The 15,530-nt window shown below is 43.5% G+C and overlaps 1 protein-coding gene and 1 long non-coding RNA gene across 2 annotated transcripts in view; one reads left to right on the forward strand and one right to left on the reverse strand.

Moving 5' to 3' along the window:
* SHC3 (SHC adaptor protein 3) overlaps positions 1–15,530 on the reverse strand; it is an 88,023-nt gene that overhangs the window by 64,288 nt on the left and 8,205 nt on the right. The window lies entirely within an intron of this gene.
* Positions 994–10,756, forward strand: LOC109323715. The gene is made up of 3 exons (XR_002104728.1): positions 994–1,112; positions 7,836–7,841; positions 10,746–10,756. It is a non-coding gene; the product is annotated as an uncharacterized LOC109323715 (long non-coding RNA).

The following is a 15,530-nucleotide window of genomic DNA, read 5'->3' on the forward strand; positions in this document are numbered from 1 at the left end:
CTTGCTGGGATCCTATGACCCCAGCTGACTTCCTACCCTTTGGGCAGGGGGCTGGACTCGATGATCTCCCGAGGTCCCTTCCAGCTCTAATGTCTATGAAATCTATGAAATAAGCAAGCCATACAAATTCTTACCTGCCCATAGCTGCTATTTAGTTTTCTAGTAGTAGCTGGAATTACTATACTGGATACTACAATAATATACTGCACACCTGCCCCTCAAATCACAGGTGGACCCATTCAACCAGTTCCAAACAAGTTAAGAACTCCCAGCCTCCATAGTCAAAATACCTCAGTATCAATACCTAAGTTTACCAAAACTATGCAGCTCTTCCTGATGATGTACAATGGATCAGGTATAATGTGGCAACATTTATTTAAGGAACCTAATTTGGTCTGTAGACATTTTAGTACTGGTGCTGATACATAAGAAGATAAAAACAGCCAGTTAATTCTCAACTTCCAGATTGTCAAGGCTACCAACTGCAAGCACTTGGAAACTGGAGCACATTTATACTAGAAATCTTTATAACAACAACAGAGCCCAGTAATTTAATTTTTACAGTCACTTTTCAGCATATAACAGCACTTTACCCACATACTTTCCCTCAACCTGTAAAAGACAAAGGAAGAGTAATCAAGGAACTGCCTTCTTTTTAGTACAGGCAGTCCTCGGACTTATGACACAATTGGTTCCTAAACACAGCATCTTAAGTCAAAATGTTGTAACTTGGAACCAATTTTCTTATAAGAAACAATGTTATAAATGGGGGATTGGTTCCTGAACCAAGGCCCCATACCCTAGTTTTAACCAAAAATAACCCAGAATTTTGTACTCAATCAATTATAGATGAGGAATATAGCTACGTTAATGTATTTATATTGTAAATAGCAATCATATTGATTTGGAAGGGCTTCTTTCAGGTGATTTGGTTGGACTTTTTGAAGGGTTCTTGGCTGGAGTCTTCTCAGGAGTCTTGGCTGCAGGTTTTCTGGAGTCTTGTCTGCTTTCTTAAAGAAAGTGCCCAAGGAAGTTTGGACAGATGTTCTCCAGGGAGATGGGCGACACAGTGAACGTGTTCGCTGGCATGGCTTGGTGTCAGATCAAGCATTGTAAAGTTAAAACTGCCTGTTTCATAAAGTTGAAACAGGGTGTCAATTTATAAATGTTGTAAGTGTGAAACGTTGTAACTTGAAACATTTTAAGTCAAGGACTGCCTGTACTCAAGTCACAAAGATATTTTGACAATTTTTTAAACTGTTGCTTTAAGTGGACATTTATTGCCTTAATTACTTTACTAATTTGAAATGGGGTTGACTGGGAGTTGAACTGAATATGGCTGAAGTTAGCCAATTAGTGGGCAAAAATCATTAAAAAGAAAAAATAGGACATTACAAAATTTATTTGGTCATTTACTTCACAAGCAGATCATAGTGTATTTTAGGTATTTATTACATTTTGTAGGATATGGCACTAATAAATATGTCCAATGCATTTTGTAAAATGTAATTACAGCTTAGTAACACTTAACATCTGCACAATAATCTATTAAATTTCTGTGGAGAAGAAGCAAGAGTCCCCTGAGTTTGGTATTTTGATATACACCTCTGAACATACAAGCCAGACGTATCCATGTATTAGTCCTCAGACTGGTGGTTGACAGCTTGTTGAGCATTTCAGAGGTGCACTGTAACAGAAGTCACTTGACATTTTCCATCTAAACAAATGCTGTTCACATATTTTGCTAGTTTTGATGACAATAATATTGGACATAGATTTCTAGGATTTGGAATAATTAGCAAAGAAGTGACCTGTTTCACATATCTTTCCCTATCCCTGTTTCATTATTCTTTAAAGAGTATTTTACTGTACTTATAAAAAAAGAAAACCTCCTTCACTCAGTATTGTGTTGTGACAGTACTGGTCTGTGACTGGAAAGAGCTTTACTGTGCATTGTTTCTAAAATCCTGGTAACAAAATAAACCCCCCAAAAACGCAAAAAAGCAGTGCAGCCAAAGCTGACCTGAGCAGGGTATGGAGCCCAGGGCAAATCAGCCCATGCAGGGCCCTGCCCCACCCCCACTCTGATCCCACGTGCTCTGAGCCTGAAAAAGCTGCCACTGCCATTGGCAGCGGTGGTGTTGGTGATGGGGGGTGGGGGGCGATAGCAAGTGGCTGGATGCAAAGCCAGCGGTGGTGGCATAGAGTTGCTGCGCTCACTCTGCCCAGCTCTGTGGGCCCCCCTAAAGCGTGGGGCCCGGGGCAGTTGCCCCAATTTGCCCCCCACCACCACCACAGGGACAGCCCTGAGTGCAGCACACAGCACAGGAGCATGTGCCACAGAAGCATGTGCCAGCAGACACGGAGGCTCAGTCCTTCCAGAACTCTATTTCTGGCCTAGCTACTCCAGCACACTGGGAGCCAGGAGTGGGGAAATTACATTTTCCCTGAAGTGGGGCATTTTGCCCCACACCAAAGCACATGTGCAGGGGCATGTGCAGCAGCAAAGTGTCATTAGTTGTTTGCCACTACAAGCACATGCTCCTACATGTGGGGATGTGCCTGTACAATTCTTCTTTACATAGAACATATGAGGATCCAAACACAATCAGGGAACTTTGGAAAAAGAAAAAAGAAGCATATGAGCAATGGAAAAACGGTTCAGCATCCAGAGAGGAATACAAGCCAAGGCAGGCATGGAGATCAAGCTGGCAACTGAAATAAAAGACAACAAAAAGTCCTTCTATAGGTACATAGGAAACAAGAAAAATCAAGCTCCACTGTGGGACCCCTATGGAATTTAGTGGGGGGGGGGGAAGGACAGCCCACAGTTGATCCCTGTGAAAAGTCAGAGCTCCTAAATGCTTACTTCACAGTAGTGTTCCTGAAATCAGATGGGAGTTGTTCACCTGTCCAGAGGCCCAGGGAATATGGGGAAGACAACAGCCCACATGAAATCAGTCCCATACAGGTGAGGATACTTTTAGAACATTTGGATGTGTTCAAGTCTGCTGGGCCAGATGACCTGAATCCGAGAGTCTGGAAAGAACTGGCTGAGTTCATAGTAGGGCCTCTGGCAAAGCTGTTCAAAGAGTCGTGGAATTTGGGAGTGGTCCTGAACAACTGGAAGAGGGCTAACATGGTACCCACCTCTAAGAAAGGGAAGAGGGACAACCCTGAAAACTACAGGTCAATCTAACCTCAGTCTTGGGAAAAATCTTTGAAAAAATTGTTAAGGAGGCCAAGCTTGTAACTGGTGGGGTATTAAGAAGCAACCAGCATGGGTTTATTGAGGGTCAATCATGCCTAACAAACCTGGTGTCCTTTTACGACCAGGTAACTAACCAGCTGGACAAGGGCCATAATTTACCTAGACTTCAGCAAGCCCTTTGATATTGTTTCCCATTAGATCCTTTCAATTAAGCTGGAGGGTACTGGCCTAGACCAGTCTACTGTGAGGTGTATTAGCAATTGGCTCAGAGGCTGATCCCAGAGAGTTGTAATCAATGGGATGGCCTTATCCTGGAGAGCTGTCTCCAGTGATGTCCCCCAGGAATCAGTGCTTGGGCCCATGCTCTTTAACATCTTTATCAATGACTTGGATGAGGGGGTGGAAAGCGCAAGGATTAAGTCTGTGGATGACACCAAGCTGTGAGGAAATGTGGACACATCTGAGGATAGGGTGTCCAGGATGACCTTGACAGACTGATCCTATGTGCTGAATGCAATCAGTTGAGGTTCAATAGGGACAAGTTCCGGGTCCTTCATCTGGGTAGGAAGAACCTTCACCACAACTATACAGGGGGTGGTAGTCCACTGGCTGGCACTGCATCTGAAAGGGACTTGGGGGTCACAATTAATCAGAAGATAATATGAGCCAACAGTATAATGAAGTCACCAGCAAGGCAAACAGAACTCTGGTGTGCATCAGCCAATGTATTGTGAACAGATCCAGAGAGGTGCTCCTCCCCCTCTATTCAGCACTGGTGAGGCCACAGCTGGAGTACTGTGTCCAGTTCTCGGCACTGCACTTCAAGAAGGATGTGGATAAGCTCAAAAGGGTGTAGAAAAGGGCCACTCATATGATCGGGGCCTGGAGGATAGGCCCTATGACGAGAGACTCCGGGAACTGGGTTTGTTCAGTCTGAGCAAGAGAGACTGAGAGGTGACTTGATAGCTGCCTACAAGTATGTCAGGGCTGAACACGAAGATCTAGGGGAGCAACTCTTCAGAAAGGCACCCCCAGGGAGGATGAGGACCAACAGGCACAAGCTAACTGAGGAAAGATTTAGGTTGGACATTAGGAAAACTTCTTTTCCATAAGGGTATCTAGAATCTGAAACACACTCCCAGCAGAGGTGATGCATTCACCATCCTTGGAGGTGTTCAAGGTTGGACAAGCACCTCATTGAGCTTGTTTGAGCCCTATAACCTCCTGCCCATGGCAGGGGACCAGACTTAATGATATTACATATCCCTTCCAGTCCTTTGATTCTATGATTTTATAATCTGGTTCTCAATTTGGGGAGGAAAACAGGGGTGGGAGTCAGTGGGAGAGGTCTGCATGTACTGGCAATTTCTTGAAGTGGGAGAATACAGTCCAAGATTGTGATTTGATGTTAGGTGTATTTTGATTAGATCTACACAGACTTTGATTACATTATTTAGTGTATAGTAAGTAATGATATTAGAAAATACTGCATGCAGAAGTAAGACTGGAGATGTGAGTGGAAAACAAATTTGTGAGATTAGCTGCCAAAAGGCTTTAGGTTACTTTTTAGACACTTAAGAGTCTCTGCTGCTTTGGAAGATCTATTTAGGTACTGAACAACATAGATATGGAAGTCTCCTTTAAAATGGATTCATGCTGTACTGAATAGCATGGACATGGAAGTCTCCATTTATACGGATTCATGATATACGGATTCATGCATGTTATACGGTAACAAAAAGTATTCGTGCAGTCTGAGGCACTAGAAATAAAATATTCTTTATTTCTAGTGCCCCTTCTTCAGATATCCTTCTGTACACTGCATGTAGTGCATGAAACCTTCAGAGAGGTGATTATTTCAGACTTTTTTTTAAATGTCAATATTAAAAAATCCCAAGACCTCAGCATGCATTGTAAGGGTTCAATCAGGTACTTTGCTCACATTCTACACTGGAGAGACACAAAACACAGAAACATTATTAAAGGATCCTTCAGGCAGGAGGCTTCCTGGAGCCAGTGAAGGTACTCAGAAAGAAAGCCTGTTGCTCAAATTCTGAGGGAATGCAATGGATTCCTACCGTTGTGCAATGCTATAACTTCCTTCCTCCTTCTTTGAGTCAATGAATGTCCCAGAATATACTAATGGCGCAGTCTTTGCACTGATGGAAGTGAAGGACTGCTTGCTGTCTAACAAGCTTTTGTTCAGGGTGAACAAAACTGAGGAAAGATTTCTTGTCTCCTCTCATTCTTTTCTTGTACACCTGCCTAACTGTCGCAGTCAATCTGACCCTGTGGTATTGATTCATGTGCTTAGTAACATTGTGTTAATTATAAAATAAATGTTCAGTGTCTAACTCTAGGTGAAATAAAACCACTCATCTTAATTTTGTCATTCTAATGGTAAAACAAGTGCCACCACAATATATATTACATTGTAAATAATACCATGCAATGCAGAAAATAAAAACAGCTACTATTTGGTTTTTTTATACATTTTTGTAGCTAAATCTTATGCCGATATGTAATTCCAAATAAAACTTTATAGTGAATTAATTTCCCTCTACAAAGGGTTTTTTCTCATTGACAACTGTACAGAATTTATGGTCTAATTCAGAAAAGTTTAAGTGAAAATTGAACAGAAATGAAATTAAAACTCTGAAAGCACACCTCCTTTAGAGTTCAGGCAAAACTTGATCCTTTGGCTCCGTATTTGTCATAGACTGCTGCATGAAACAAATAATCCAAGTCTTCAGTATGACTCTTCTAAACTGGTTTAAACAAATGTCAGTTTCTTCATTCCTCCTAAATGCAGATTGTGGACTGCATCCATAGCAGTTTATAAGTAAACTTGGTGTTGGAAACAGTTACATAGTCTTAGGACACTATTTAGCTCCTTTCTCTTGGACATCATGTAATAATTGGCCTCTCCTAGCTATCTAAATATAGAAAAAATGTAATCTTTGTACACATTTTTTTAATTTTTAATTGGTGAATAGCAGCAGTCTCTTGTTTTCACAGACTATCCCATTCTATTTGAATGCAAGGATAATTTCATACAATTGTAACGGTGAATGGATTTAGGGAACAAGTATGCATCTTTTGTGGATGAATTCAAAACCTCCCAGAAAGTCCTTAAAATTAATTGCAGCAAACATTGCACAGCATATGTTTTCTGCTAGTATTAATTACTATTAATTTTTATGCCTCACTGATTTTGTTTTGGCAAATTAGGAAGTCTATAATTCAGCATTTTCTCCATTTTGTTCTTTGAACTGTATGCTTGGTTTTCAAAAATGAGGTCACTACTAAAATTATGCTATTAAAATTATTATGGAAAAGAAATATGCTTTGGGAGCTCTTGATTTAGTTAGCACAGTAGAATTATGCAATATTATCATATGGGGCTGTAGGGAAAAAAGGAGATCAATGCCTGAATATTCTTTAACTTGTTGCATAAAACAGAAAATGAAACTTTGGGTATAAGCATCAGAAATTACTAGTGCATGGGTGTCTGGTGCCTCGAGTCAGGGGGGTCATGTGCCCCCTCCAACACCAGTCAGCGGCTGTGGGGAGTACCCCGGTGGCTGATCTCACTCACCATAAAAGCGGCCGCACTGCTTCCGGAAATCCCAAGGCCACTTCTGGAAGTGGCACAGCTGCTTTTGCTGGCAGCCCCTCTCCCCAGCTAGTGCTGACAAGGGGGAACTGGTACTCCTGCCTGTCCCCCTGCCCATCAGCTAAACAGGGAGCATTACCTGGCAGGGAGTGCACTGGCACTCTCAGGGGGTGCACTCGTGTACACCCCCTATGCATCATCCCTGTACTAGTGTTTTTTAGTATCCAGTGTATAAATTACTAAAGTGTGAGAGAGCCCTAGCCCCGAGCAGCCTTGGGAGCAGCGAGGCAGGTCCCGCCGCATCAGTAAATTGTTGGCGGCTGTGGGGCGTGGGGTGCGATATAGGCAGTGCAGCCATGCTGGGGGCAAGATCGCACGCAAGCCACCAAGCGGACCTGACTCCGGAGGCAAGTTTCCCACGGTGCCTCAAGGCACGAGGCTTAATTACCTCTCCCAGGTGTGCGGCGGTGCTGGCGGGCACAAAAGCAGAACTGGCACGGAGAAGCAGAGGACTGGAAGGGCCGGGAGAGGAGCGGATCCCCGGCGGAAGCTCCGAGTGGCAGAGGCTTGCCGACATGCACCCGGCACGTGTGTTCTGGGGAAAGGGTAAGGCCCCACAGGGGCAAGGCACCAGGGGTGACAAGCCCCAAAGTCATTTGAGGCGGTTGTGAAGGCTGGAGGGGGCACCTCGCCCCAGCTGAAGGCTGTTTGGCCGGTAGCTGGGAGAAGCAGGCTACGGGCCTCGGCCACAGTGCATTGGGGGCAGGAGGCAGAGCCGCCCAGGCAGGGCAGGGACGCTCTGGTGACAGGCGGCGGACCCCAATAGAGGGATGAAGGCCTCCCGAAAGAGGCGAGCGGGACTTGAAGGGACCTGGAGTCAGACACCCGTACGGGAACTGACTGTTCGGCTTACGGGTTACCAACTTTGTGTTTGATATTCAAAGTGTTGTCCCACCCCCCCGCCACCAGAGGGGAGGCTAGGTGGGCAACCCGGACTTGTATATGGAGGCCCAGGTGAGGGTGTAGGGGAGGAAGGAGCCCTCAAGGATCTTGGACCTGGATCGACGGGAGGTCCCACTTCCAGACGTGCACACGCCATCATAGACACACTGAACCAAGGAAACATCGAAGTCGTGGCAGGCGGACCTGGCGTGAGCATCCCCGGAGCAGGGGCAACAACCAGAGATTAATGGACAATCATCTGTAGACGCCCGAGCGAGTGTACTTGTTGACGGGCGCGTGGACATAAAGTCAGGTCATGTTTTAGAAATGTCACTACATGACTATGAGTCACTGTGTATTATTTGGGCCTACTTTAATTTAAATCTTTTTATTATTAATTTCCCATAAACTCTTCAAGAGAGGAAGCTTATTTTCATATGGGATTGTTCAGCACCAACTACAAGAGACTTAGGGGCTTTGAATTTAACTACATTAGAAATGTTTATTAAAATAATGTTACCAATAATAAGTACGTAGAAACTGTGTAACCTACTTTACCAGAATCTAACCAAAGAACAGCCATTTTATCCTCTTACATACGTACTTTAGGCATTCAGTTGCTCAAAAGGTTCAGTCTCCTATACCAAGACAAAAAGTTATCATAAATAAACTACATGTAACTTAGAGTAGCATACAGATTCCACATGTACACACAAATATACACTTGCATGGATCTTAAGAAAGCTTGCTAAAAATCATATTGTGAGTAAGCGAGTACTATTTTTGTCACTTCTAAAATACAAATACAGAGATAGCAGTCATACATGGCAGAAAGCCACGCCACGCCTGTTTGCTGTGGAGTGGGCTTACTTTAGAGTAAATTATTCTAGAGTAAATCCAACTCAGGCAGGCATCTACATTTGCAGGGATGCAGGAGCAGATCTGCTGCTCCTGGCATCAATCTGCTCCCACTCCCTCCAGCCCTGCACTGGCCCCCTGCAGCAGCCAAGGCACCCCCTGCATGCTAGCCCTGGCAGGGAGCACAGGGCTAGGACACAACTGTCTCTTGGAGGGAGCTGGTAGATTGCTCCCTGCCCCAGGGGGAGGGGGCGGGGAACCTTCCTACTGTCTCAGCAGCAGGGAGCTCCTGCCCCTGGCTCCCCAGTTGGGGGCTGGGGACTTTGAAGGAGCTGAAAGGGAGAGACGGGTCCCAGCTCCTTGACCTGATTCACCAGTAGTGCAGCTGGCAGCAAGCCCCTGGCTGGGTAGGGATTCCTTTCCAAGCCCTGTGCCTTGGTTGCCCCAATCAGGGCATGGAGCTGGGACCTGCCCCTGACTGGGACTGTTCCCAGCTCCCACTCTGTGATCAAAGGGGAGCCTGTTCTCTGCCTAGGTCTCTGTTCAGGCTCCCAGTCGCATTTATGGAGCAGTGGCTGGGAACAATCTCCCCAGGCCCTGCTCCATGAGCAGGGACCAGTGCTTGGGAGCTCCCTGCTTCTGGGGTATGGGGACTTTGCTCATGTTCAGGCTCTGATGCCCCAGCAGCTCCCAGAAGCAGGGAAGAATCTTCTGCCCCTGCTGCCTGGCTGACCAGGAGTAAGTTTGCTCCCAGCCAGCTGTCTACACATGCCATACAGCACAGTAAGTAATTGCAAGTAAATTTCCTACTTGTATTTACAGGTTGCAAATTTACTCATGATTAGAGCAAATTACTGTGCAGTAAGCATCTCTACATGGAGACAGTGACACTTACTGCACGGTAATTTATTCTAATCACAAGTAAAGTGTCTCATGTAGACATGCCCACTGCGAACATACTGGGCATATCTACACATGCATTTGATCCAGGATCAGTTTACTCATGAGAAAGCTACTTGTGAGTAAATGCTCCCAGGAGGCATCTACACATGTAGGGAAGTGGGAACAGTTTGCTGCTGTATGGCAGCAAACTGCTCCTGCTTTCTATGGGCCCTGCAATGGGCCCCTGCCACCAGCCGGGGGGACTCTAGGCTTCCTCTGGGTGCTAACTAGCTGAGGGGCTGGCAGGGAGTACCAGGGACTGGCAAAAAGCACCAGGCCTGGGACATTACACCTGGCCACCAGAGCCTGCCTGCTGCCAGGGTGGAAACAATGTCCCCAGCAGGGAGTTCCTGGCTCTGACTCCCTAATTCAGGAGCAGAGGACTTGGTAAGAGCTCCTGGGTGGGGAAGGTCTCAGCCCCCTGTCCCAATGCACCAGTGGGGCAGCTAACAGGTAGCTGCCCCACCAAAAGATTGGGGCAGGGAGCTGGGACCTACCCCATCCCTGAAGCTTTTTCCAAGCCCCATGCCTTGATCACCTGATTAGGGTATGGGGCTGGGACCTGCCCCTGACCAGGACAGTTCCACAGGTAGGGCAGAGACTGGGGAACCGTTCCCCACTCAGCTCCACAGGCACAGTGCTGGCTGGGGAACAAGCTTGGGAGCATGTTTCCTGCTCAGCTCCGTGGCCCCTCTGTCACAGGGCTGGCACTGGGAGATAAGGATCTCCCAGTCCCCCACTCCCTAATATCAACGGTGGAGTGGGGACTGGGAGATCCTTCTGATCACAGTCTCAGAGCAGGGGACTCCCTGCTGTCGGGGCAGGGGGATATAGTCCCAGCCTGGGCCCTGGTGATGGAGCCCACCCCAGCACCAGGCAGCTCCTGGGGGCAGGGAGACATCTCCTGCCCCCTGGTAGATTGCTAACCGGGAGCAGATTTGCTCCCAGTCAGTCATCTACATGAGTGCTACAGTGCTGTTACTAATCAAAAGTAAATTTGCTACTTGCATTTTCAGGTAGCAAATTTATGCCCAATCACCAAGGTTTACTGCATAGTAAGCATATGTAGATGCACATGTTTACTTTGCAGTAAACTATGCTACTGCACAGTTAAGCATCTTGTGTAGGCATGCTCACTAAGGTGTTTTAATACTCTATAAAGGCTCAAAATTGAAGCTTTTCCTGCTTTTCCATGGAAATAACTAATCTTTACAATCGGTCCAGAGTAGCTGGTAGTTCACATAAAAAAGGAGTGCCCTGAAAACCTGAGCATACCTTGCAAGCTACTGAATGCCCTCAACTTGAAGCTATGCCTCTGCAGTAGTTGGCATTCAGCAGCCCCCACAAGCACAATGTGCTACTTTACATGGGCTTCCTCCTACATGAGAAGCAATACAGTCACCTCCGTATAGGGTTTGAGGTGGGATAATTAGCAGTGCTGAGCCACAGTGCCAATTAGCTCGCCCCCAGCTTGACTTATGCCTATGTGGCTATACTAGTTCCATCTTATGAAGTAGGTACACCAAAGCAGTGTAGCACAGTTGAAGGTGTCATTGACAGGGACATTAATTTATCTCCTAAAAATCTACTTACTAAAGGTAATGATGAGAGAAAGAGTTGACAGAATTTGACACTGGATGATAAACGTGTAGATAGAATGCAGCACACAGTCCATGCATAGCCCAGTGGCAATGGGAAATGGTAGACAACTAGTATTTTTCATGTCCCTCAACTTGGTTCTCACATACTCCAATGAGTTTACATGATAAAATATTAACATCTGCTGAGGGAAGGAGGTCCCTAAAAATGTGTTCTGCAGTGATTTTCACCACATATTTAAATATATTTTCCTTTGTGTAGCCAAAGTGTTACCCCATTTTTCTTCACCTGTTTGTGCTGTTAATAGTAAGAGTTAAAATGTGTCCAGTATTTCTTGGGTTACTATGTATAGTCAAGAGTAAGAACCTGGTTATAGAAATCACTGTAAAGCATAGAAGCAGGAGGAATCTTATCAGCATGAAGAGAGAAAAAAAGCTATCCAATATATCTCAGTAAGAAATGGGCAGGCTCTTTATCACCTGGGATATTTCGGCAACTCTAATTACAACCTCCAGCCTTAAGAGTAATACATTTGTGATTTTAGACTTGTCCCAGTGATTTTAGACTTGTCACTGAATCAAAACCAACACATATAGCAATAATTCAATGCCACTTCAAAAAGAGGTCAAGAAGTTAGTTAAAAGAGATTATTTTTTCTCATCCCCAAAGTACAGTTCCTTTCAGTCAACGTTAAAATCACATTTCTGGCGAGCAAGAGAAGGAATACTGCTGAGAAGTAAATTTTAGCTTCCAGTTCTGAAAACTTTCTAATTTCTAACATAAATGTGGATTAGAAAGCCATAAATTTTTAAGTAAATTCCAGAATGTAGATCACCATCCCTGCAATTCAGAAATATTTGGGCAATACAAGTAGTACACTGAACTTTCATGAGCTTCCACAGTAATTAAACTCACAATTTTGCACATGTAAGCTTATGATTGTGCATCTTCTCATGCATGCACTTCAGCTTTCAAAAACACAGCAGTACCTAAGTTAGAAATGTACATATCGGGTGCATCATTGCTACTGCACCATCATGTAGTACTTCCTTCTGGAAATACTAAATGATGACACAGTACCAGCCTGTACTGTGCGGTGCTAGCAGTACACAGTTGCTTTTAGCCCCTACATCGCCGTAGCAACATGCTATACGGAGGGAGCATGTTGCTACAGCAATGTAGTGGCGGTGTTATGGTTTTTGCCTGCAGACACTATGTCACCATAGCACATTGCTACAGTGACATAGCGTCACGTGTAGACGTGCCCATTGGGTAACAAATTACCCTTTGAGCAGAAAGAGGTAGTTAGCCATGTTAGTCTAAAATCAAGCAGATGGCAGAGTAGAGATGCATCTTATTGATTAAATCAGATGCATAAGCTTTCATGAACCAGGTTTCAGAGCTCTGGCTCATCAAAGCTTTGGCATCTCTGATTCAATTAGTTTATAAAGATGCATCTCTACCCTGGATTCTGCCAAATTACCATATGTTCTATATGCAAAATGCATGTGGTATTACGAAATGCAAGTTTCTTCGAAGTGCAGTTACTACTTGTGGGGAAATAAATAGCACATGCAATAACTTCACTCCAATGACTTTTTGGGGTAATTTTCAAGTGACACAGATTATTCAACTGTGTGAATGTAAATATTTATATGATGCATCACTACATCTGAAATACGTTGTTCAATCTTTACAAGTGCCTACTTAGATAAGGTGAACTAGTCTAGAACAAAGTCTCAAAGTATTTGGTTTGCCACCATGCATATCCAGGAAAATATATTTCCTTAAAAGCACCATGCAGATTAGTTCTAGCAGCTTGTGTTACACATTAGAAATCCTTTAATACAAGCAGGCAAAGGCTTCCAAAACCAAAACCTTTTATGACAATAAAGCTTATAATTAGATATCAAAACCATTGTCACTGTATAGCATCTCTAGGTTTACTATATTACTATTTGTATTACTGTAGCACCTCTTAGTTCTACCCACATCTCAGGACACCATTGTGCTATGTGGTGTAAAAACACATAAGTGAAAGATAGCAGTTGCTCTAATAGGTGCTCTTTGGCTGACCTGAACAGAAATTTACATTACCTCTAAGATGCTATATAGAAATATATGTTTATATCAATATATATGGATGGAATTCATAGAAAGTTAAGGATGGCAGGGTCTCCAAGAAGTCATCCAGTCCAACCCCTGCTAAAGACAGGACCACCCCTACCTAATTCATCCCAGACAAAAGTGCAAAAGTTCAGCTGAGCCACTGGGAAATCAAGCTTCTGCCTACAAGACAGGGAAGGGCAGTGTCAACTATACGAATGAGAAAGCATATCTTTGAACATATGAAGAAATGTTGTCAAGAGTAAATTCAGATATTTGAAAGATATGTATGTACTGGCATCATTTTCTTGCATCATTTTATATGTACTAACTATTCTTCATCACAAGTCTGATAATTTAAATATATCTAGCATAGGTTTCTATCTCTGTCTCAGAATATCTACAGCATCTATTCTGGTTTTTTCTATAGTTCCTATCAAACACATCTCATTCAGTCTTAATATGACACTGTAGGTTTTTGAATTTGTACAAAAGGAGCCCTGTATAGTCCAAATTAACTGAAAGAATAGTGACTGCTAAATGGATCCCTGAGTGTTGGAAGTAGAGCAGGAGACAGGTACAATAGATCCTCTGGCACCACCAAAGCCAAGGAGAATGCTGGGGGGAAAAATAGGTAGCTGAAAAGAAGCTTATTCAGCTGTTTAGCTTACCTAGGGTGTTGTTTTGTTTTATTATTACAAAATTAATTTCAAAAGCTTTTATAATATACAAAGATACAGCCTTAATATATTAAAGGTTTTGAAAGGTCTCTGTATTCCAGTGTGTACCCCCTGCTTGTATGGACCATTTATCCAATGTAATTATCTACTTTATGAATTAATTATTACAAAGCCCTTTGAGTATTCTAAGTATTATCTATGCTATTTCAGATAGAAACCCCCCCCAAATGGTAGCTGTTTAGGACTAATAATGTGGTATGGTTCCATGTTAAGTTTAGCTCCAATTCTCATCATTTGAATAATTTTCACATACCTTACTACAGGGCATTGTTTGTGTCTAATATTAAATGCTCAGGACTACAATTCATAGCACTATTCAAAAAGTAAGTTAGATACAGAGTACAGGAAATCTCCAAGAAGCCTAAGTCTTGAATGATACCCATTTTGCATCTCGTTGTCTCCTAATGTTCTTGACAGCTCCAGTCCTCCAGACCACCCAAAATCATGCTGATCACTGAGCGCTTGAGTAATTCCACTGACTTTTGTAGAATGATTCACATGTATGATTTGCTGGACTGAGCCAAACTGCAATTCTGTTCTGGAAAAGGACAGTAAATACAGCATTTGTGGGGCTGTCTCTTAATAATTTACAGGTTAAACTTGCTTACTTTACAAGTAAAAAATGATTTCTTATTTGCTTGCTCTACCTACTTAACTAGGGATCTGAATCAAACTATTTCCTCCATCTCATGTATTAATACTAATTATAAAGGTACCACAAGCTAAATTTGGCCCTCAGATATAATGGTGCAACTTGTCTGCCTTCATAACAATTTTCTAAACAACCTGCAGCATATGCACAGGTTGGATTTAGTTGGCTGCCAGCTAGGTGTGAACTGAATTTATGTAATCAATTTCTGGACCCCAAAATTCAGAACTTTTAGAGCTGAACTGGTACTGTATAGCCTGGACTCACACTTGCACACCACAGTACTTTTTGGTTTGACAGCAGCAAGCTCATATTGAAGTGTTTTACTTTATTTAGTAAAAAGAGAAATAGCAGGAAGCACATCTGTTTAATATGTCAGACACACAAGTCAAAAGTTTCAATGCCATATCATAACAGATTAGGTGTATACTGTGGGCCAAATTCATTATGAGTGGAAGCCTGAGCAACCTTATTAAATTCAACAACAGCTTACAATAGGATGAATTTGATTCCTCCTCTTTTCTGTATGTTTGACTCATGAGTCACTAACTCTTATCCAGCACGTCTCATGTTCAAATTCAAAAAGCTTTTAACACACATTCATACACACCCACACACACCCACACAACATTTTAACATAAACTAGGTGATTATTCTTTACATCACTCACGAGACACTGTCTCTTGCGAGCCCAAATCTAATTCAGGCTCTTTTAGTTTTTGTCTCCTTTGAGGATATACTAGGTGTGGGGCCTCATTTGCAGTAAGAAACCTTTGCTGTTTCAGGTTGACAGGGCTTTGAGGAGTAGTGTTGCCTAGCAGATGAAATGTTGGACTGGAACTCAGGACCTGGCAGCCTGGCACCGTC

This window comes from Crocodylus porosus, unplaced genomic scaffold, assembly GCF_001723895.1.
Source record: "Crocodylus porosus isolate Cpor-Errol unplaced genomic scaffold, CroPor_comp1, whole genome shotgun sequence".
Classification (NCBI taxonomy): domain Eukaryota; kingdom Metazoa; phylum Chordata; order Crocodylia; family Crocodylidae; genus Crocodylus; species Crocodylus porosus.